This window comes from Pseudopipra pipra, chromosome 3 (genome assembly GCF_036250125.1).
Source record: "Pseudopipra pipra isolate bDixPip1 chromosome 3, bDixPip1.hap1, whole genome shotgun sequence".
NCBI classification, from domain to species: Eukaryota; Metazoa; Chordata; class Aves; order Passeriformes; family Pipridae; genus Pseudopipra; species Pseudopipra pipra.
The window spans coordinates 78,167,725-78,184,388 of NC_087551.1; the positions used below are offsets into that span (position 1 = coordinate 78,167,725).

General features: G+C 38.0%; 1 long non-coding RNA gene across 1 annotated transcript; it reads right to left on the reverse strand.

Moving 5' to 3' along the window:
• Positions 1 to 525: 525 nt before the first annotated feature.
• LOC135411847 (uncharacterized) lies at positions 526 to 14,484 on the reverse strand. Its single transcript, XR_010429349.1, has 2 exons — positions 14,287 to 14,484; positions 526 to 574 (listed from the first exon to the last, which is right to left on the reverse strand). It is a non-coding gene; the product is annotated as an uncharacterized LOC135411847 (long non-coding RNA).
• Between the last annotated feature and the right edge of the window lie 2,180 nt (positions 14,485 to 16,664).

Consider the following 16,664-nt stretch of genomic DNA (forward strand, 5'->3'; position numbering starts at 1 on the left):
CCTGTGCTTAAGTACTTCCCTATCATGGAGCTCACCTCTGACTGCATCTTGGCAGCTGCCAAATCAGTCTTACAGGAACTATGACAAGAACTGTAATACGGAGCAAAATTTGTAAGGCATACCAAGGACAGAAAAAAAAGAAAAAAAAAAACAAAGTAGTGTATGAATCACTGCTAATGTAATACAAAAAAAAATTGCCTTTAAGTAAGCTGCAGTTAAATGACCATATCAAATCACGGAGGCACCTGAAGAAACACTGAACATGAATTTATGAGCACAAAGTCAAAATTTTCACCATTGCTTAAGTTATATATTGCCTAGGTCCTCCAAGATTTGCCTTTATCGGGCAAATGTGACTAACTTGTCCTGACTTCTCATGTGACAGAAACAGGACAAGAATTAGTAGTCTAGTGGTTAGGAATATTGTTCCTGGAAAAATGAAACAGAACAAAACAAACAGAAACAAGCAAACAAACAAAACCCTGGTTTCTTTACCTGTAACACGATGATGTTTAATTCTGGGGGTTTTTGTAATCTTGTCTTCATAGATTCTAATTAATAAATCCTCTAAAATCTGGAAGAAAAAAATAGAAACTTTTAAAAAATTAAAACTTTTCCCCCTTGAAAATTCTGGACTGGAGTTTTCTGGCTTAAGCCCATGCTGTTCTAAAAGTAATGCAAACATATTTGCATTAAACACCTGTTGAGCTTACTGGTCCTTTCTGTCATACAGAAAATATTGAAAGAGAAGCATTTTACCTTATGTAGACACTTTATTAGTACAGAAAATTAGGTTTCTAGTTCATCGGTTCTCATGTTAATATATATACATCTATTACACATGCTGAAAGGCAGGTGACTTCAAACTTTTTTATAGCAGCATCCCGTTCTCTTCTATTACACAGCTAACTAATGAGTTTAAGGTGAGATTCATCAGATTAAATATTGACACCTACAGTGTTTACATCTGAGTTTATCACCCTGGATTGCTTTTATCAGTGGAGAGATATCGGCCATTTCGGTCTGTAATTAGTCTGACCTGGCTTAGGTTGCTTCCTTAAGATGCTATAAATTGTTTCCATTTCTCTACAACTGCTTTTATGTAAGAAGAGGCAATCTTACTGTTGACATGCCCTAGGTGACTATATTCTCCATTCTTCCTTCACTTTCATCTAACAGTTAGACCTAAAGAAGATTAAGCAACTTATTTGGTCAGAAAAGGTGATCTCTGTTTTGAGACTCTCAAAGGGTCTGACTTCATTACACATAGCGAAGGTCCCCACTTAATTCAGAACAGGAATTATAAAATTTAGGTGCAAGGGAGATGCCATGAATAGGTAAACAGACAAATTTTACTTCTGATTCCTCTCTGAATAGAGATTACCCAAAAAGCAATAGTTGATTTAAATATGATCCTACAGGTTTTGCAAATGTGCTTTTGTCCCTACACAACCAGATCTGCAACATGGCATTGTCATGACATAGCTGCAAAACAAACAGACAAAAGCAATTTCAGACAGATTTGTACTGTGACAGGTTTTGTGATTAAAGGGTCATCTCCACACAGTTGAAGAAGCCCAGAGGCACAACAGCAAGCAGGAGGATGAGTTCCTCCAACTCAGCCCCTCCCAGGGCATCTCAGGAGTGTGTCAGCCCCTTGGGCTGTGACTGAGACCCATCACCATCAGTCAACAGGTGAGGGTCTCCAGGCCTCCTTACAGACTGAAAGTGGATACTGCCTATAAAGGCAGGCAGTTCAGTGCGGGGTGAAGGGAGGAGTATTTTGATATTTTACAAATCTGTTATGAGACAATTACAGGAGAAACCAAAGGCAGAGAAAGGAAGGGATCTGGATGACTTGTAAAGTAACAATGGGAAAAGAGAGATAAAGAGATAAAAAGGGCCAGGTACCTCTCATCAGCCTGTTGGTCAACACGTTTGGCCATGCGTTATGTCTGATCACCTCAGGCAGTCCTGGACTCCCATCAGATTCTATTTCCAACTATTTTTCTGAGTAAGGCTCTTATTTTCGGCATGTATGTGTGTGCATGGAGACCTGAACGTCAGCAGACAGAACTGGGGACCATAGATCATAGGGACCACATTTCTTGGGTGCCAACAACTAGAGAGGCTGGAATGGTACATGTTGGTGTGTGCTCACTAGCTAACGTCCATCTGGTCTAGCTGGTGAGTATGGCAGAGGGTTAGGAGCAAAGTATTGGAGCAACTGTAGAGACCAGTGTGGTCTGAGAGGACACAGGTGATCCAAGCCAGCAACTGGGGAAACTGTGAGGTGCAGGGGTCAGACTCATTTGCCTCTTGTGTTTTTGTGCATAAGGAAACTGGGAAACAAGAGGATCCAGGGGTCTGCTACTGTGGTCAGCTACTGTGTAGGCTGCACATCTAAAGCCAACTGCTGAGGGGATCCATACTATGTGTACAAATTGCCCACTAAAAGACCATCCTGAGCTGCGAGAGATGGAAACAGCAAAGCTGCCTGTGCTACCTATATCTGTGTGAATGTTTCTGTTTGTGGTAATTTTTATGGCCAGTTATGTAAGTATGTATATATGTATTGTGGAAGTGTACATATGTAAGTTTATGCCTATCAAGGATAGGTACTTAGCTCAGTCTGACTGCTGAGTGGATCTAGGACTACGGCACTCTCCTCTGCCAGGCTATGGGATTCAGCAACTTGCAGTGAATTTTCTATGCATTTGACTTCTATGTGTTATTTAAACAGAATGTTATAAGCAGTTATAAACTTACAGAGAAATGTAAGAGACAATTTCGATCCTTTGGTTCAGATGAGAATTTCTCTTGTATGAGAGACAATTTCCTCAAATATCAAAACTCAAGGAGTTCCTTCTGTGTTTTATAATACTTTTGTTCAAAAGCTGCAATCTCTGAAAGACCTAGTTGTGAAGTGTGGGAATGAATTTTGTACTCTATTTTCATTGAAATAACTTTTGGTACTGGATAAAGCTGTGGACAGCCACTTCTTCAGTCCTTGCTATGCTGGTTGTAAGTGTGGAATATTTGTGAAAACATTAAGTGAGTCATAGAAGTTTGGGGGTTGAAATAGAAGGGGGAAAACTACCTTGAGGAAAGGGAAAATTGTGCAGAGAGAGGATTTTTAGTATAACATTTAAAGCTCCCAGATTTATTTGTCATTTGAAATTGCAGCAAGTTATATACCTGGGTCTTTCTAAAATGAGAAGTCTATTTCTCTGTCTACACATCTTAGATTTTATACCACACCCATGATAATTACAATTTGGCACAATATGCTACTGAAGTTGGCTGTTACAGTTATTTCTAGAAAAGAGTAAGCAATCAGAACAATAATTTTCATGTCTTCTTTCAGGATAAAAAGGAATCAGCAGTCTACAATAGCTGTATTTTTTATGGAAGATTTTGCCCATTTCTTGCACTGTATGCTATATGATGAGACTGATATGACCATTAGCTTATCACAGTTTCTTTGAAAGGTATGCCAATTGGAAGTAGCAAGTCACAGTCTTTACCGGTTTGGATAAAAACAGAAACAAGTCTGAGAACACCAGTGACTTAGTTACTGTATTCTTAATCTGATTCCTTTCTCACTGTCATTCAAAGAATATATGCAGTTAATTACTTTGGTGTGATGGGAAGTCATTCAGTACTTAAAATAATCAAAATGAGCATATTAGGTTGAAGCCATGTTCCATCTACCCTTTTCCTAACAGAGTGGCTAGCAGAGGAAGAATAGATGCATGTAATAATTCATATTAATGCAAACAGAGGTTGTAGCAGTGTGCAGGGAATTCTGAACTGAGGCTATAATCTTTCTCCTTGATAGCTCCTGGATTTGTCTTCTGTGATGCATTTAGTTGCCGTCTGAATCCATGAAAATATCTGGCATCCACAAAACCTCTTCCAAATGACTTCCACGGTTTCAATTTTATATCATGACTGGAGAGGACATGGTATCTTTCATAAACTACTTTGGAGAACAGAAGACTACGCAAAATTAAAGTAGTTCAAGAACTAATTAGTAGCTGTCAATAAAGTGATATAAAGTGATTTAAAGTGATTTACAAATAATCTAGTAAACGAGAGCTTTGCATCTTCTCTCTGTAACCACACTAAAGCCTACCTTTAAAAACGTATGGTTGTCTAAGTTTGATTGGTTTGAGTTACACGATCCCACATTACCTTTTAGATGTGTCACAGAGACAGCTAAATAAGTACACATCACTTAGAAGTGTCTCTATATGATTTGGTCAAGAATACACCAACCCTCTGCAGACAAATCAGGAACAGAACTCAGCCTTCCTTAAGCTCCATCTATGGGTTTTTTGTGATAAAAACACCAATCCCTTTATTCAGTGTCTATCCCAGTTCACTTACTTTTGCCACATCTTAATCTCTAGTGGTTTTTTGTATCAGATTTAGTTGTAAGCAAATGGAGTATTTATTACTCCAATTTATGAGGTATTGCTAGGCAGAGAAGTCCTTGAATGCAAGGACCTACCATACAGTTCGCATAAACCTGTATTCTTTTTTTTTACTTTTTAAGGGTATAAATGACTTTCATTTCTCGTTGATAGAATTTATCTGTGAGATGTGAAAATCACAAACATATTCATCACAATCCTTCCTTTCCAGGTCCTGTTAATGGGTGCACATTCTCACTGTGATTGCATCCCGTTTCTATCAATTTATATAGGGGAATGATATGCTGTTTTCTATTAAATATTCTGAAGAAAATATATTTTCAAACTCAAAATCCTTCTCATATTATAATGAATCTATTTTATTACACTTGAAAGCATGCAATAGTGTGTCCATTTCAATTATTTTGAAATTCAGAGCAAAATACCTTTTTATTAAAATATAGCATCTGCTTGTAAAGCAATATGCACTCTTACAGGGAAAACAAAGAACCATGCACCTGTGACATTGATTTAACATTTGAAGTGACAAAGAATTTCTTTAAAAGAAGAGAGTAAATTGTTAAGGATTAAAAAAGAGATAAGGAAAAACATCACTCTGCCCACTTTTCTATTTACAACAATAATTTGTATCTTTTAAATAATGGTACTTCACTGCGTTTAACTATACATTTAACTATGTTCTCATCCTCTGCATCAGGACTGTTTCTGACTTTAGCTCAGAACCATTGCCTCATATGCCATAGAAATCTGCAGGCTTGGGGTGGGAGTAAGCTATATGTAATTACCTCTCTCACCTCCACTTCTTGGGACCCATCTTTGACATCCATTGGCAGTGCTATACTTGATAGCAAAGTGAAAAGCTGCACTATAAGCTGTTTGCTTTGTGATTCGATTCGGTTCTGTACCATTAGACTGCTGCCAGTCAGCAGCTCCAGTGATGTACATTAAAATGTAAGTTATAAAACGCTATGATAGTTATGTGACTTTTTTTGTTTGGTTGGATTATATTCTTTCCAAGATAGTGGAAAGGAATTTCTGTGGAAACAATTTATTGGAAATTAACACATTTAAAAATAAAGAAAAAGAAGCTCAAGCCTGCTCTCTCCAGTGTGTGTTGCAGGGCTTAAGCAACGTTCAGCTGTGTTAGTATGATGCACAATTACGTTTCCTTGGTGCTAGACCAACAGTGTGATGGTGTTGTAGGGACTACCATCTCTGAGCCATATTCTACTAGTATGCGTAACAGGAAGATCAGATAGCTGAGGACTGATAAAAAATTACTAATGGATTCACTCTCTGGAGTCTGAGAAGAGCTGCCTGGCAAGCAAGGGGAGTGAGACTGCAGTATTTGCTTCCACAGCACCAGTCAGAAGGAGTAAAAGGAAAACTTAACAGTGTAAACTGACAGCTGCTGACTCCAGGCTTTTAGTAGCCTAGCAGATGCTGTGCTGAACAGCACACAGTAACAGTGGAAGAGTACAAACAAGTGGAATGAACCAGAGAGTAAAATCTGCATGCAGTGTCTGAGAAAGGCCACTAATCCAAATTATTCCAATGAAATGCTGCAATAGTACAAAGCAGTCCTCCTTTGCCTTACAAGCAGATATGATATAAGACTACAAATCCCTCGCTGACCTTCAGACTCCAGAAATGGTTCTCACAGTCAGAGTGCAAAGACATATAAACACAGAGACGGAGAAAAGCCAAATAGATGTTTATCTGAAAAAACATTCTTGAGACTGTGCCTAGCCACATTCTCCCAATAATCTTGGAGGAATAATTTTCTTTCTCTCTTCTCATCTCTGAGTCAGAGTTTTGGCATGTCATACAAGGTTGGAGGTATGGCAGAGTGCAAGCAAAACAAATATATGTCACTCCAGGCCAGAAAGATCACGACTGCGAGCAAATGTCATAGGACCTGTGGTGATTTGATCCTGGCCAGTATCTAAGAACCAATATAGCCCCTTGCTCAATCCACCTTCCCTTCCCCAGAAAGACAGGAAGAAAATAATAGCAAAAGAGAGAAAAGTTGTGGGTTGTAGGGAAGTTTAATAAAGTAAGGAAAGGGGGGGGGGAACCAAAACAGATGCAGAGGTAATCTTTCATCACCCCCACAAGCAGACCAATGTCCAGCCAATCTACAAGCAACAGTCACTTCTTTTATTGCCAAACATAGCTCTATGTGGTACAAAGTACCGCTTTGGCCAGTTCATATTAGCTCTACCAGCTGTGTTTCCTGCCAGATTCTTGTCCAGTCCCTGACTACTCACTGCAGAGGGCAGAGTGTTAAAGAGAAAGCCTTGATGCTGTGCATATACTGCTCAGAAGCCAAAACATCGATCTATTATCAATATTGTGTTAATCACAAATCTAAAGCACAGCACCATACAGACTGCTGCGATAAAAGTTAGCCTCCATCTCAGCCAAATCCAGTGCAGAATCATCCAGGTTGTCCCAGGTTGCTGCTGCTGCCCCTTAGACTCTAGTTAGCCCTGCCCACACCTGTCTGGTGTTCAGGGGTGTTTCCAATTCCAGCAAGATAGAAATTGAAATACCAGGAGAGATGGATGAGATTGCCAGCCTTTTCTTTGTTGGCAGGCTTTTTGGGAGCCACATGTGGCCTTTAGATGTCTCTGAACAAGCTGACTGAAGATAGTGGTGTCAGAAATAACCTGGCAGTGTCTCAAATTAAAAATATGTCCTATTTCACCCTGAATTGCTGTTTCCTGGCACATTTCAGGGTAACTTAACTTTTGATACCATTTTTCTTACGGACGTCATTGCCAGAACTATGCTATTAATCAGGCCATTCATTATTAGTCATATGTTCACTTCCTTCTGTGGGAATATCTGAAAAACTGTCCATTAGCCAGATTCCTCAAACTAGCCCTGGCTTTCCTGGAAAAGGGAAACTCTGCAGGCATCCCTGAATATACACACACACACAAGGCTTCATCCATCAAAGAGAGCACTGATCAGGAGGGGTGGGGGAGGGAGGTGAGAGAATCATCTCACACAATAAGTTCACAGTGCAGATGTCTGCCTCCCAGCTGCTTTTGTGGTAAGAAAGGTCCAGAGGTGCTCAAGATTAGCACGTCACCACATGCATCTGGTATCCAGGGAATTAAAAGGCACAAAAGGCTCCATGGGTGTCTATCAGCTCTGCAGGCAGGCAATTTGTTATCACTTACTCCCTATTCCCACACTATTCTCCATGCTCTTCCTTCTGCTCTTGTGCCCTTCTTAAAGAAGAAGACAGGGTAACTTACAGAGCCACTCTCAGAGACTTCACCCCCCAGAGTGCTCTGTCTCAGGGCTATTGTTTTTCCCCTGTCTCCTGCGGATTGGACTGCCAGGAAAGGGAAAGAGCGGGGAGTTCCTGGCTTAAATGAAAGTCCTCTGCGGTCAAAAATGCCTGTCTTCTTCCACTATATATGTCTCAGACTCAAGTCTCTCTGTAAGGGTGGTTTTCATAGTATTCTTAGAAGATTAGGAGACCAAAATCTTTATATTAAATACTTACCTTAAGAAATGTTTTCCCATGATAACACGGAGTTTTGTTCCTTTGCATCTAACCATTAAGTCCTGTTCTTTACTATGTCTTTGCAGGTATGAAAGGAAAAGCTGTTTTACCTAATACTTTTACCTGCCCTTTCTATTAATAAAGGTAGCAAATGTCCTTGATGGCACATGCCATGTCTCTTGTCTTTTCTGAGTATCTAAACTTTCCTTTTCTATCTACCAACACTGAAGACATGCTCAGACTTGAGAAAAGTTTCTCATGAGCTATGTAAGCTGAAGGAACAAAGGCAAGTCCTATGTCAAAAAAAGAGCACTTTTCCCACAAGCACTGACTATCAACTGGATTTAAGCCTTATTCCTATAAATACTTCTGCAAACATTTTAATTCTGCTCATCCACTTAAAATTATTCACACATGTAAGACCATGTAAGATTAGGACTTTACACTATAAACACTCTGGGAAAATAAACAGATACTGGTTTTTTTTGTTTGGTTGGTTTTTTTAATTACAAACCAAAGGTTCTGAGTGGAAAGGAATGCTAAATATAAAAGAGAAAATTATACTTTCTTTATTAAAGGAAATTATTTGAACATCAGGAAATTAACAAATAGAAAACCAAAGCAGTTCTCGACCGCCGCATAATCTTCTACTATTTGCTCAACTTAAGGCACTCATTAGTTCTCAACTTTGAATCCTAAAATTTGTGAAAAATGCCTCATTAGACATTATTTTGCATAGCAATATTTTCTATTTCCCGATGAAAAATGTTTCCCAATTCACTAGAACACAAGCATACACTGAAATACCACTCATTAGAAGGTAAACAAAAGAACAAGACACAGTGGTAATAGCTGTCTTTTCTAGATAATAGAGATTGCATATTGAAGCTTTAAAAGTAATGTATAGCCCCACATTACCGTGACACTGATTACAAAATGGTTGTCTTCTACAACTCTCATTAAGCTTTCTCACCTTAAACAAAACACCTTACAAGCCGGTGGCAGAACATATTGCTGAATTGCAGCTTGTATAGTTGGCATATTACGTAACATTAAATATGTAGTGATTTCAATTTTAATAATGAAAATAATAGTTAAAACTATGAGAAAGTTATGGTAGTCTGACTTTATATTTCTCAGGATTATATCTCTAACAAAATATGTAAAACACATTTAGAAGACATTATAGAAAGTCAGTGCTACTGTTCCAGCAGCATATTTTCACTTTGGAGTAAGTAATGACATAAATGGGTTTCTGTTGATGTAGGCTTGGAAGAGTTACAACGATTACAAGGGGAGGAATACTATGTTGTACCTTCTAACAATTCATTTTCTTTGTTAAGGAAGGTAGCTAACACTTTCCTTTAGAGATTGTGATGTGTGGCACAGGGGAAACAGGCATCATATTCCCCTCCTTACAGATGGGGACACTGTAGAAGAAAGAGCTAAAAGCTACATCTGTACAGATAAACAGGGCTCCAGCATAATACTAAACCTGAATCTTCTACAGTAAAGGACAGGCAGGTTTCAAACCTATGTCATTCACAGTTCAGGAGTCACCACAGGCTTTGATCCATTAGTCAGGAGATCTTGCATGTTTTGACATTTAAAAGTATCAAAAACTAAAGATATGGTTTGTTATAGTTGGCTACCTTGGCAGAAAATGATCCTGGCAGCTTTAACTTTCTATTGAGTGTATAGCCCAAGTAATGTTCCCAACATCATCACCATATGAGTGGTACCAAGGCAAGAAAAAGGCAAGGCAAAGCAAATGTCTTCTAAATCTGAGCCTAACAGACTTCCTGTGTGAACACAACTCACTTTTTTTCTTTAAAATTTTAAGTATTCACTCTCAGATACTAGGTGAAGAATACTGCAATACATTTTAAACTCTATTTTTACCTAAATGTTGTTTTCGTGGTATTTAAAAGACATTAATTTCATCTATGGAAAAAAAATTTTTGGTACTACTGAAAGCTTCAGCTTATCTAGAATAAGTAAAGCCCAAAAGAACTTGAACAAAGAGTCCAAATAGTTTAAAAACAGAACAAACATTTTTTAGAATGATTGGTGAAAATTTTTATTGAAGGTATTTGGATCAGATAGATTCAATAGCTGTTAAACTTTGGCAGAGTTTTGTCCAATGCTAATATTTAACACATAATTGGGCTTTAAGATCTTGATCTGGCTCTGGAAATGGACTGACTTAAATATGAACCGAGGGCAGAATACAGAAATAGGACTGTTTGCCTGTTGTTTTTTTTTCAAATATACATAGACCTATTCAATTACACTGAGATGATTACAGGAGCTAAAGACTTACTGCTTTTTTAGAGTAACAGATGGTACTGTTGAAATTTTTGCTGTGTTAAAATATTTCAGTTACTTTCTTGATTAATAAATAATATTTACAGTAGTATTTGAATTAGGCTATGCCTGTTAATTTTGTTGTTCATAAATATAAAGTCTATTAAAGTAGGGGACTTAGGGCACTATTTTTTCTCCTCTGTGCTGTTAATTGTAAATGCTTATGACATATAATATTCTTATGGTGCCGTTGTTATTCTTTCAGTGCTCAAGACACTATAATTTCTTTCATAGTGGGGGATACAATATTTATTGTTTTTATTTATAGTTAACAGCATCTGACTCTGTCATATATATTTTTCTAAGCTTCTCTTCTCTTGAGTCATCAAAATCACCCAGGGAGAGATTCACAGTAAATCAGAGCAGACGCTTTCTGTACTTGCCTTTCCCCTCTAACTGTGTTGTGTAAGTCTTATTTAAATGTGCTTCTGGAGGTAATTTTTGTGTAGGTATATTTAGTTCCTTTTATATTTTCAGCAATCTTGATAAAATAAAAGATCCCTCATGCACAATAAACTTGTGTATTCAGAAGTGAAGTAGCACTTAAAGTTGCCCCCGTTGCGCTGGTTCGGAGGATATTATAGGTTACTTATTCACTTAAGTTCAAAGAGAGCCTGAGCCAGTCTACTAAGGCCATAAATTAGAAATGCTCTTGGCCAAATAAATCAGGACTTACACCTTCACCTTCAGCGAAATTACTCCAGTTTCACAGTAGAAAGAAGATGGACAGATTTTGGCTGCCTAACTCAATGTTTTTTCTTAACTGAGTATATCAGTGCTCTAGTTACAGCTTTAAGGATTTTTTGGAAGACATGAATGTGAGGCAGGAAAGTTCAAGATCAATTTACAGCAGTGACATGTTTTCTTACCCTATGTTTCACTGAGCAGATGGGAAGAGCTTGGGGAGGGCATGAAGTTCAGTCATGTCTGGATAAAAGCATTAACTGCAAAATCGTTACAGATTCTCAGCACGTTCTTTCACAAAAAAGAAAAAGTAGCCTTTTTCCTTCACACATGATTTTGAAATGGAAGTATATTATATCTCAGGATAAAATGCTGAGAAATATGGGTTTAGATTTTATTTGCATATAGAAAGGAGAATAAAATAATGCATCTATGGGAAAAAACAGTATCTTTGGGTTATTTTCCTACAGTTGTGAATTGATGTATAACTTCAGAAATCGCTGTAGTTCCCCAGATGGGAGTTAGGTGGAAGTTAAGCACTGTAAGTCAGCTTTACCATCCTTAAACCTCAATTCAGATGAGTTACTCTTCTGGAAGCACTTGAACTATGGAAGCGACTTGGTTTTCAGCACTAGGGTTCCCCACATACCTGAAGTCTTGCTTCGTGTCTGTCCAAGAGTGTCCCAGTTTTAACAAGGCTAGACAAGTTTGTATAGCTTTGGCTGGCTTGGACCTATAATTTAGATGCAACATTACCAGGAAACTTGAAAAAATTCTATCCAGCAGGCATGCTGTGAGGACACTTACAAAAATTTCAGTCACACTTGCTGTTTTTGTAAGAGGATGTGTTTCAATGCATTCCTTTTATACAGAAGGGTCAGCGGTTTGAGCATAAGTTTCAGACCCAGAGGACCTGGGCTTCAGTAGCACTCTGTCTGAAATACCTCAAAGCCATTTTTCCTATGATTTGCCCTAAATAGGAAGCAATTGGCTCTGTGTGGCCTGGGACAGTCAAAGTCTACGGTAAATCCTATTTTAACAACTATTTGAACTCATTTTAAAGCAATTTCACTATGGGGAAACCTACTAAACCTACTAAAATAGGCATTGTACTACAGCAAAAAGAAGAAGAAAAAAAGGGAAGAGTGAGACGAAGAGAGAAGGAGAGAATGCTCACCAACTCTGTGGTTAAAAACCTCATTTCATAGATGGTGTTGGGAAGTTCTGGGTTCCACCTCTTGCTCTAAGGCCCTAAACCTTGACACATCTTGGAAAAAATATAAATGGAGCATAAGTTTAATTTATCTGTGAAATTTAAACACAACTTGAGGGAGGTTTCTTTTCTCTGCTAGTTTAGATTAGCTATTTTTCCATGTTGTAGCATTGTAGCTCTTGGCTCAGCATGCTGGTTATTATGGATCATCTTGTACGGTCCTTTCCTATCTCCAACTGCTGTTTGCAAAGGTGTCTAAACATTACGGTGTTCAGTGCTGTGATATCCTGGTGCTTCAGGATTGTTGTTAGTCTGCATGTTTGTTTTCCCTGTCTGACATCACTACCCGTAATCATGAGGAGTCAGTCTCACCATATTTCTCCAGGAACAGTGTTAGGAAATACAGCTTTTATACCCCTTCAGGTAATGTTAAACATTTATCTGCAAAATATGTGGAGATATCTTAAATTTCCTGGGAAAGCTACTAAACCAAAAAATAATACCTATTTAGCAAAACAAACGGGTAATTTCTGGCCAGCATTACAAAGCAGAAACTACAATGTCGGAAGACATAGATGCTCATAGAGTTCATGGAAGTGTTGAGAATTTAGGTTAGTTAGTCAAATTCAATTTCGAAGGCAGAGATCAGATTATTTCATGGACTGGACTATAAAATTAAGCTGAAATTACTGTATGCTGAGAAGGGGCTCTAGCTGTTTGTTGCAATTGAGAATATTTTGGGATGGATTTATGACAATGTTTACCCAATATAAGAAAGAAAAGAAGTTGTACAAAGTACTATTTATGGGCTTCTCACGCAGGTGTAACACACCAGGCAAGTAAATCTGCTGCTCTGCTTGTAACATGTATGCAGAAAGAGGACACCCACCACCCGTGTATATATTGAAGTTCAGATCATGCCTCATTGAAAATAGAGCTGCATTTGGTTTCCATGGGGTGGAAGAAAGTTAGTATTTGAGCAATTCACCACCTAATTCACTAATCACTGATAAATAAGTTAAGTAATTTACACCCTGACTACAAAATTAAGTATGGAACAGTGATAGTAAGCAAAAGACCTTAGGACTTTTTAAGATAAATTCACAGAGAACTCCTGCATAATTGCAGTGTTCAAGTACAACAGCTGAGTTTCTTGTATACCATTCTCCTGGGCTGAAGTAATACCTTTCCCCCATGGACTTAAAAACTCTTTACAAATACCACTGTGTTTGTTTAGTTAAGGTTCACAATATGAGCTAAATATTTGTTTGAGGGCAGAAAGCAAAGGAATCTATTGGATGGAGGTTAGAGAAGCCATGAAGCCAGAGATGTGAGAGGGACTGATGGCTACAGAGGTGTTTAAATGTCTAATCAAAGAGAAATATTCCTTTCCTGAACTCTGTTTCCTCTTCAATACCACTTCACCTTTGGGATAAAGAAGAAAGATGAGGTACAGAAAAAAAACTACTGTTAATATTATGTGTATCAGATAGTGGTTTAAAGAGACTATCCTCTCAGATTTATTTGGTGAGTAAAAGAGTATAAAATTATTAGGACTCAGAGCATAGCTTTTCTAGTCCACCATTATAAGCCTGGCAGCAAAAACATCAGGCCAAAAGCTGGTGAATGTTCAAGATCAAGAAGAATAGAGAAGAGAGAGAAGAGAGGGAAGAGAGGAATGAGGCACAGATGGGGAAGGGGCATGCAGCTGCCTGGCCCAGCAGTAGGGGAAAGCAGAAGACAAGACTTTGCAAAAAAAACTGACACAAATTTGTTTTGTCAGATGTGCCTCTGTAGCAGGAATCAAAGGAGTTCAAGTGCTTCAACTTTCTTCTCCTTGATGTACTGAGCCTCTCTCCATTTTTGCACACTACTTTCCAGGGCCACTCTAAAGGTGAGCCTTTTGTTTTGGGAGCTCCACAGACTCTAAGATCCTACTACTCATAAATTGCTGTACTAATCCAACACATACTGCTGGCTCAAGTGCACATACATTAATCTTGCTAGAAACCTTTGTTTTAAAGAAAGAGAAAAGGAAAAGAACAAAAAATTAAGCAAACCTCAGTGGTTATATTCCAGCTGCTGAGCTTCCAGTAAAATTCCCAGCACATATTCGTGTTTTTCCTTTTATTTCAGGATTTACTGTGAAGAGGGGACATAAACTAAGTGAATGTGGATGAAACTACATCTTTTCTAATAAGTTACATATGTTTACATGAGTGCTTGAACTACCCTATGCCACGATATGATTAGTTTGACAGGAAATAAATAGGTAGATAGATATCTCTCTTGCTAGCTGACATGTGATTTCTCCCTTCCCAGTACTGTTTAATACTGTGAAATATTAAAAGGAAGGTAAATACAAAGCAGACATTTCTGACCTCTGCCTAGTGCTGTTCTTTATTAGTAATCCAATGATTGACTTAAAATACTTTGAGGCTCTTCACGCTAATGACAGAAGCAATACAGACACACATTGACATGAATTGGTCCCAAGGTGTTTCCTGAACTTAGTGAACTTGTCCAAAGGAAGAGCAGCAGAAGGTATTCAACCTGTTTGGCTCATCTGTTTTCAGCTGATGTCTGAGAGACTTGGGAAGATTTTCCTCAGTTCTGTCTCTAAGGACAAGGAATAAAGAGAACAGAAGAGAATCTTTTACTCAGCGTTTAGCAGCAGTTCCTAGAGTAGTGGGTAGTAAGATATATTCTCCTTTGAACAGATTTCCAATAAATCTGGAAAGGCACAGGGGGTAGAAGAGATCAATGAACCATGCTGAGTTACAGAATGACCTTACAGCCCACAGGAAGAAGATCTCATTGGTGTTTATTTTTAGATGACAACTGTGTTGAACTGACTTTTCTTTTTTGGCAAAGGCACTAAGAACAGAAGTGGTATAAATAACACCTACGATGATTTTGAATACAGCAGAAAGGAATCCGGTGAGGCGTCCAGCCTCCTGGTAATGTACACATAGAACCCCAGTAAACATCATTGTAAATTTTAACCATGCAGTGGTAAAAGAATAAATCTTATGCCAAATAAATGACACTACTGGCTATTTTGCATAAGGTTACTAGCAAAAGCTTGCCTCATGAACAAGCTCATGTCTCAAGATTTATGCACAAGTTTGGAGAGAGCTGCGAAAATAAAACAGGTGTAGCAGCAGTTGGCAGTGACATAGGTTTTCACTGAGTCTTTAGAAATACAATGAAAAGCAGAGATAGTTTAAGAAGAGATTGTCAAACAAATGGAAAGGAATGAAAGAAGAGATACAGAGTAAACTCTCCAGTCACACTTTAACATTATTTATTTTCTTATTTATTTAGGCAATTCATTTTTGAGGAAAAATTATGGATGACAAGATTTACTCTCTCAGAACACAGACTGCTTTTTGTTTGTGTGAGTACAGTGAAAAGTCCACCTTAATTTTGGCTAAAGAAGAAGCAACATCTTGACAGTATAATTTCCATAATGTCTGTTTTTATTAATTTCTGTTCCTGAAACCTCAGCTCAGACTCAGACTCGGGAGTCTTTTTTTTGTTGTTGTTGTTATTAATTGGAATCTTAGTTTTCACTAAGTGGCAATGAAGTAACAAGTGCTAATGCTTGCAGATATCATGTTGAAAATGTGTTCTCATCTCGCTTCATTTTAGGGGGAAAAAAAGTGACAAAAACACTTCCTAAACTCTTATTTATTCTTTATTACTGTTTATAATTTAACTATGTGTATAACATTTTTACTGTTATTCAGATATATCATGATGCATGCCTGTTTCTCTGCCAGGGATTATTGATGCTTTCAGTTGCAGCACTGTACTTTTCCCTGTTTAGCATATTCCATTGTAATAGGCATCTTAAAATCAGAGTGTCTTGGCTATATATTGAGTGTTGTGATGGAGATGAAGAAACGAGGAATAGCTGCCAATATGAATACAGATATCTGAGCACAGACTAAGCGGGGACATTAATACTGTACTCCTTAAGGGGAGCAAGGACAGCTCAGGCACAGCAGGAACAGCTGCTGTTAACATGGCTGGTAACTGAAATGCTGCCTCTTGAGAGGGAGGAAATGCTGCAGCTTTCTGTGTTTTCACTCTGGTATACTTGGATTTAGGCACTGATTTTCCATGACTAACATATTTGATCCCCAATGCATTTCTAAACTTTTTTTGGTTGAAGTGAGCATCCATGGGAGCTCAGGGGGCCTTTTCTTGAAGATTTTCTTTTTACGTATCCCATTTTATTGATTTATCCCACAAGGGAAAAATTAACTTCGTAAAAGAGATGGGGGGACTTCCTCCCCTCATTTTCAAAATTAATCTGAGAAACAGAAGAGGAGAGGAATAGTCCTTGAAGTGCTAAATAGATCTTTAAGAATTTGTGAAAATTACATAGGAAGTGAGAGGGAATATCTCTACAGATATTTTTGCCAAAATA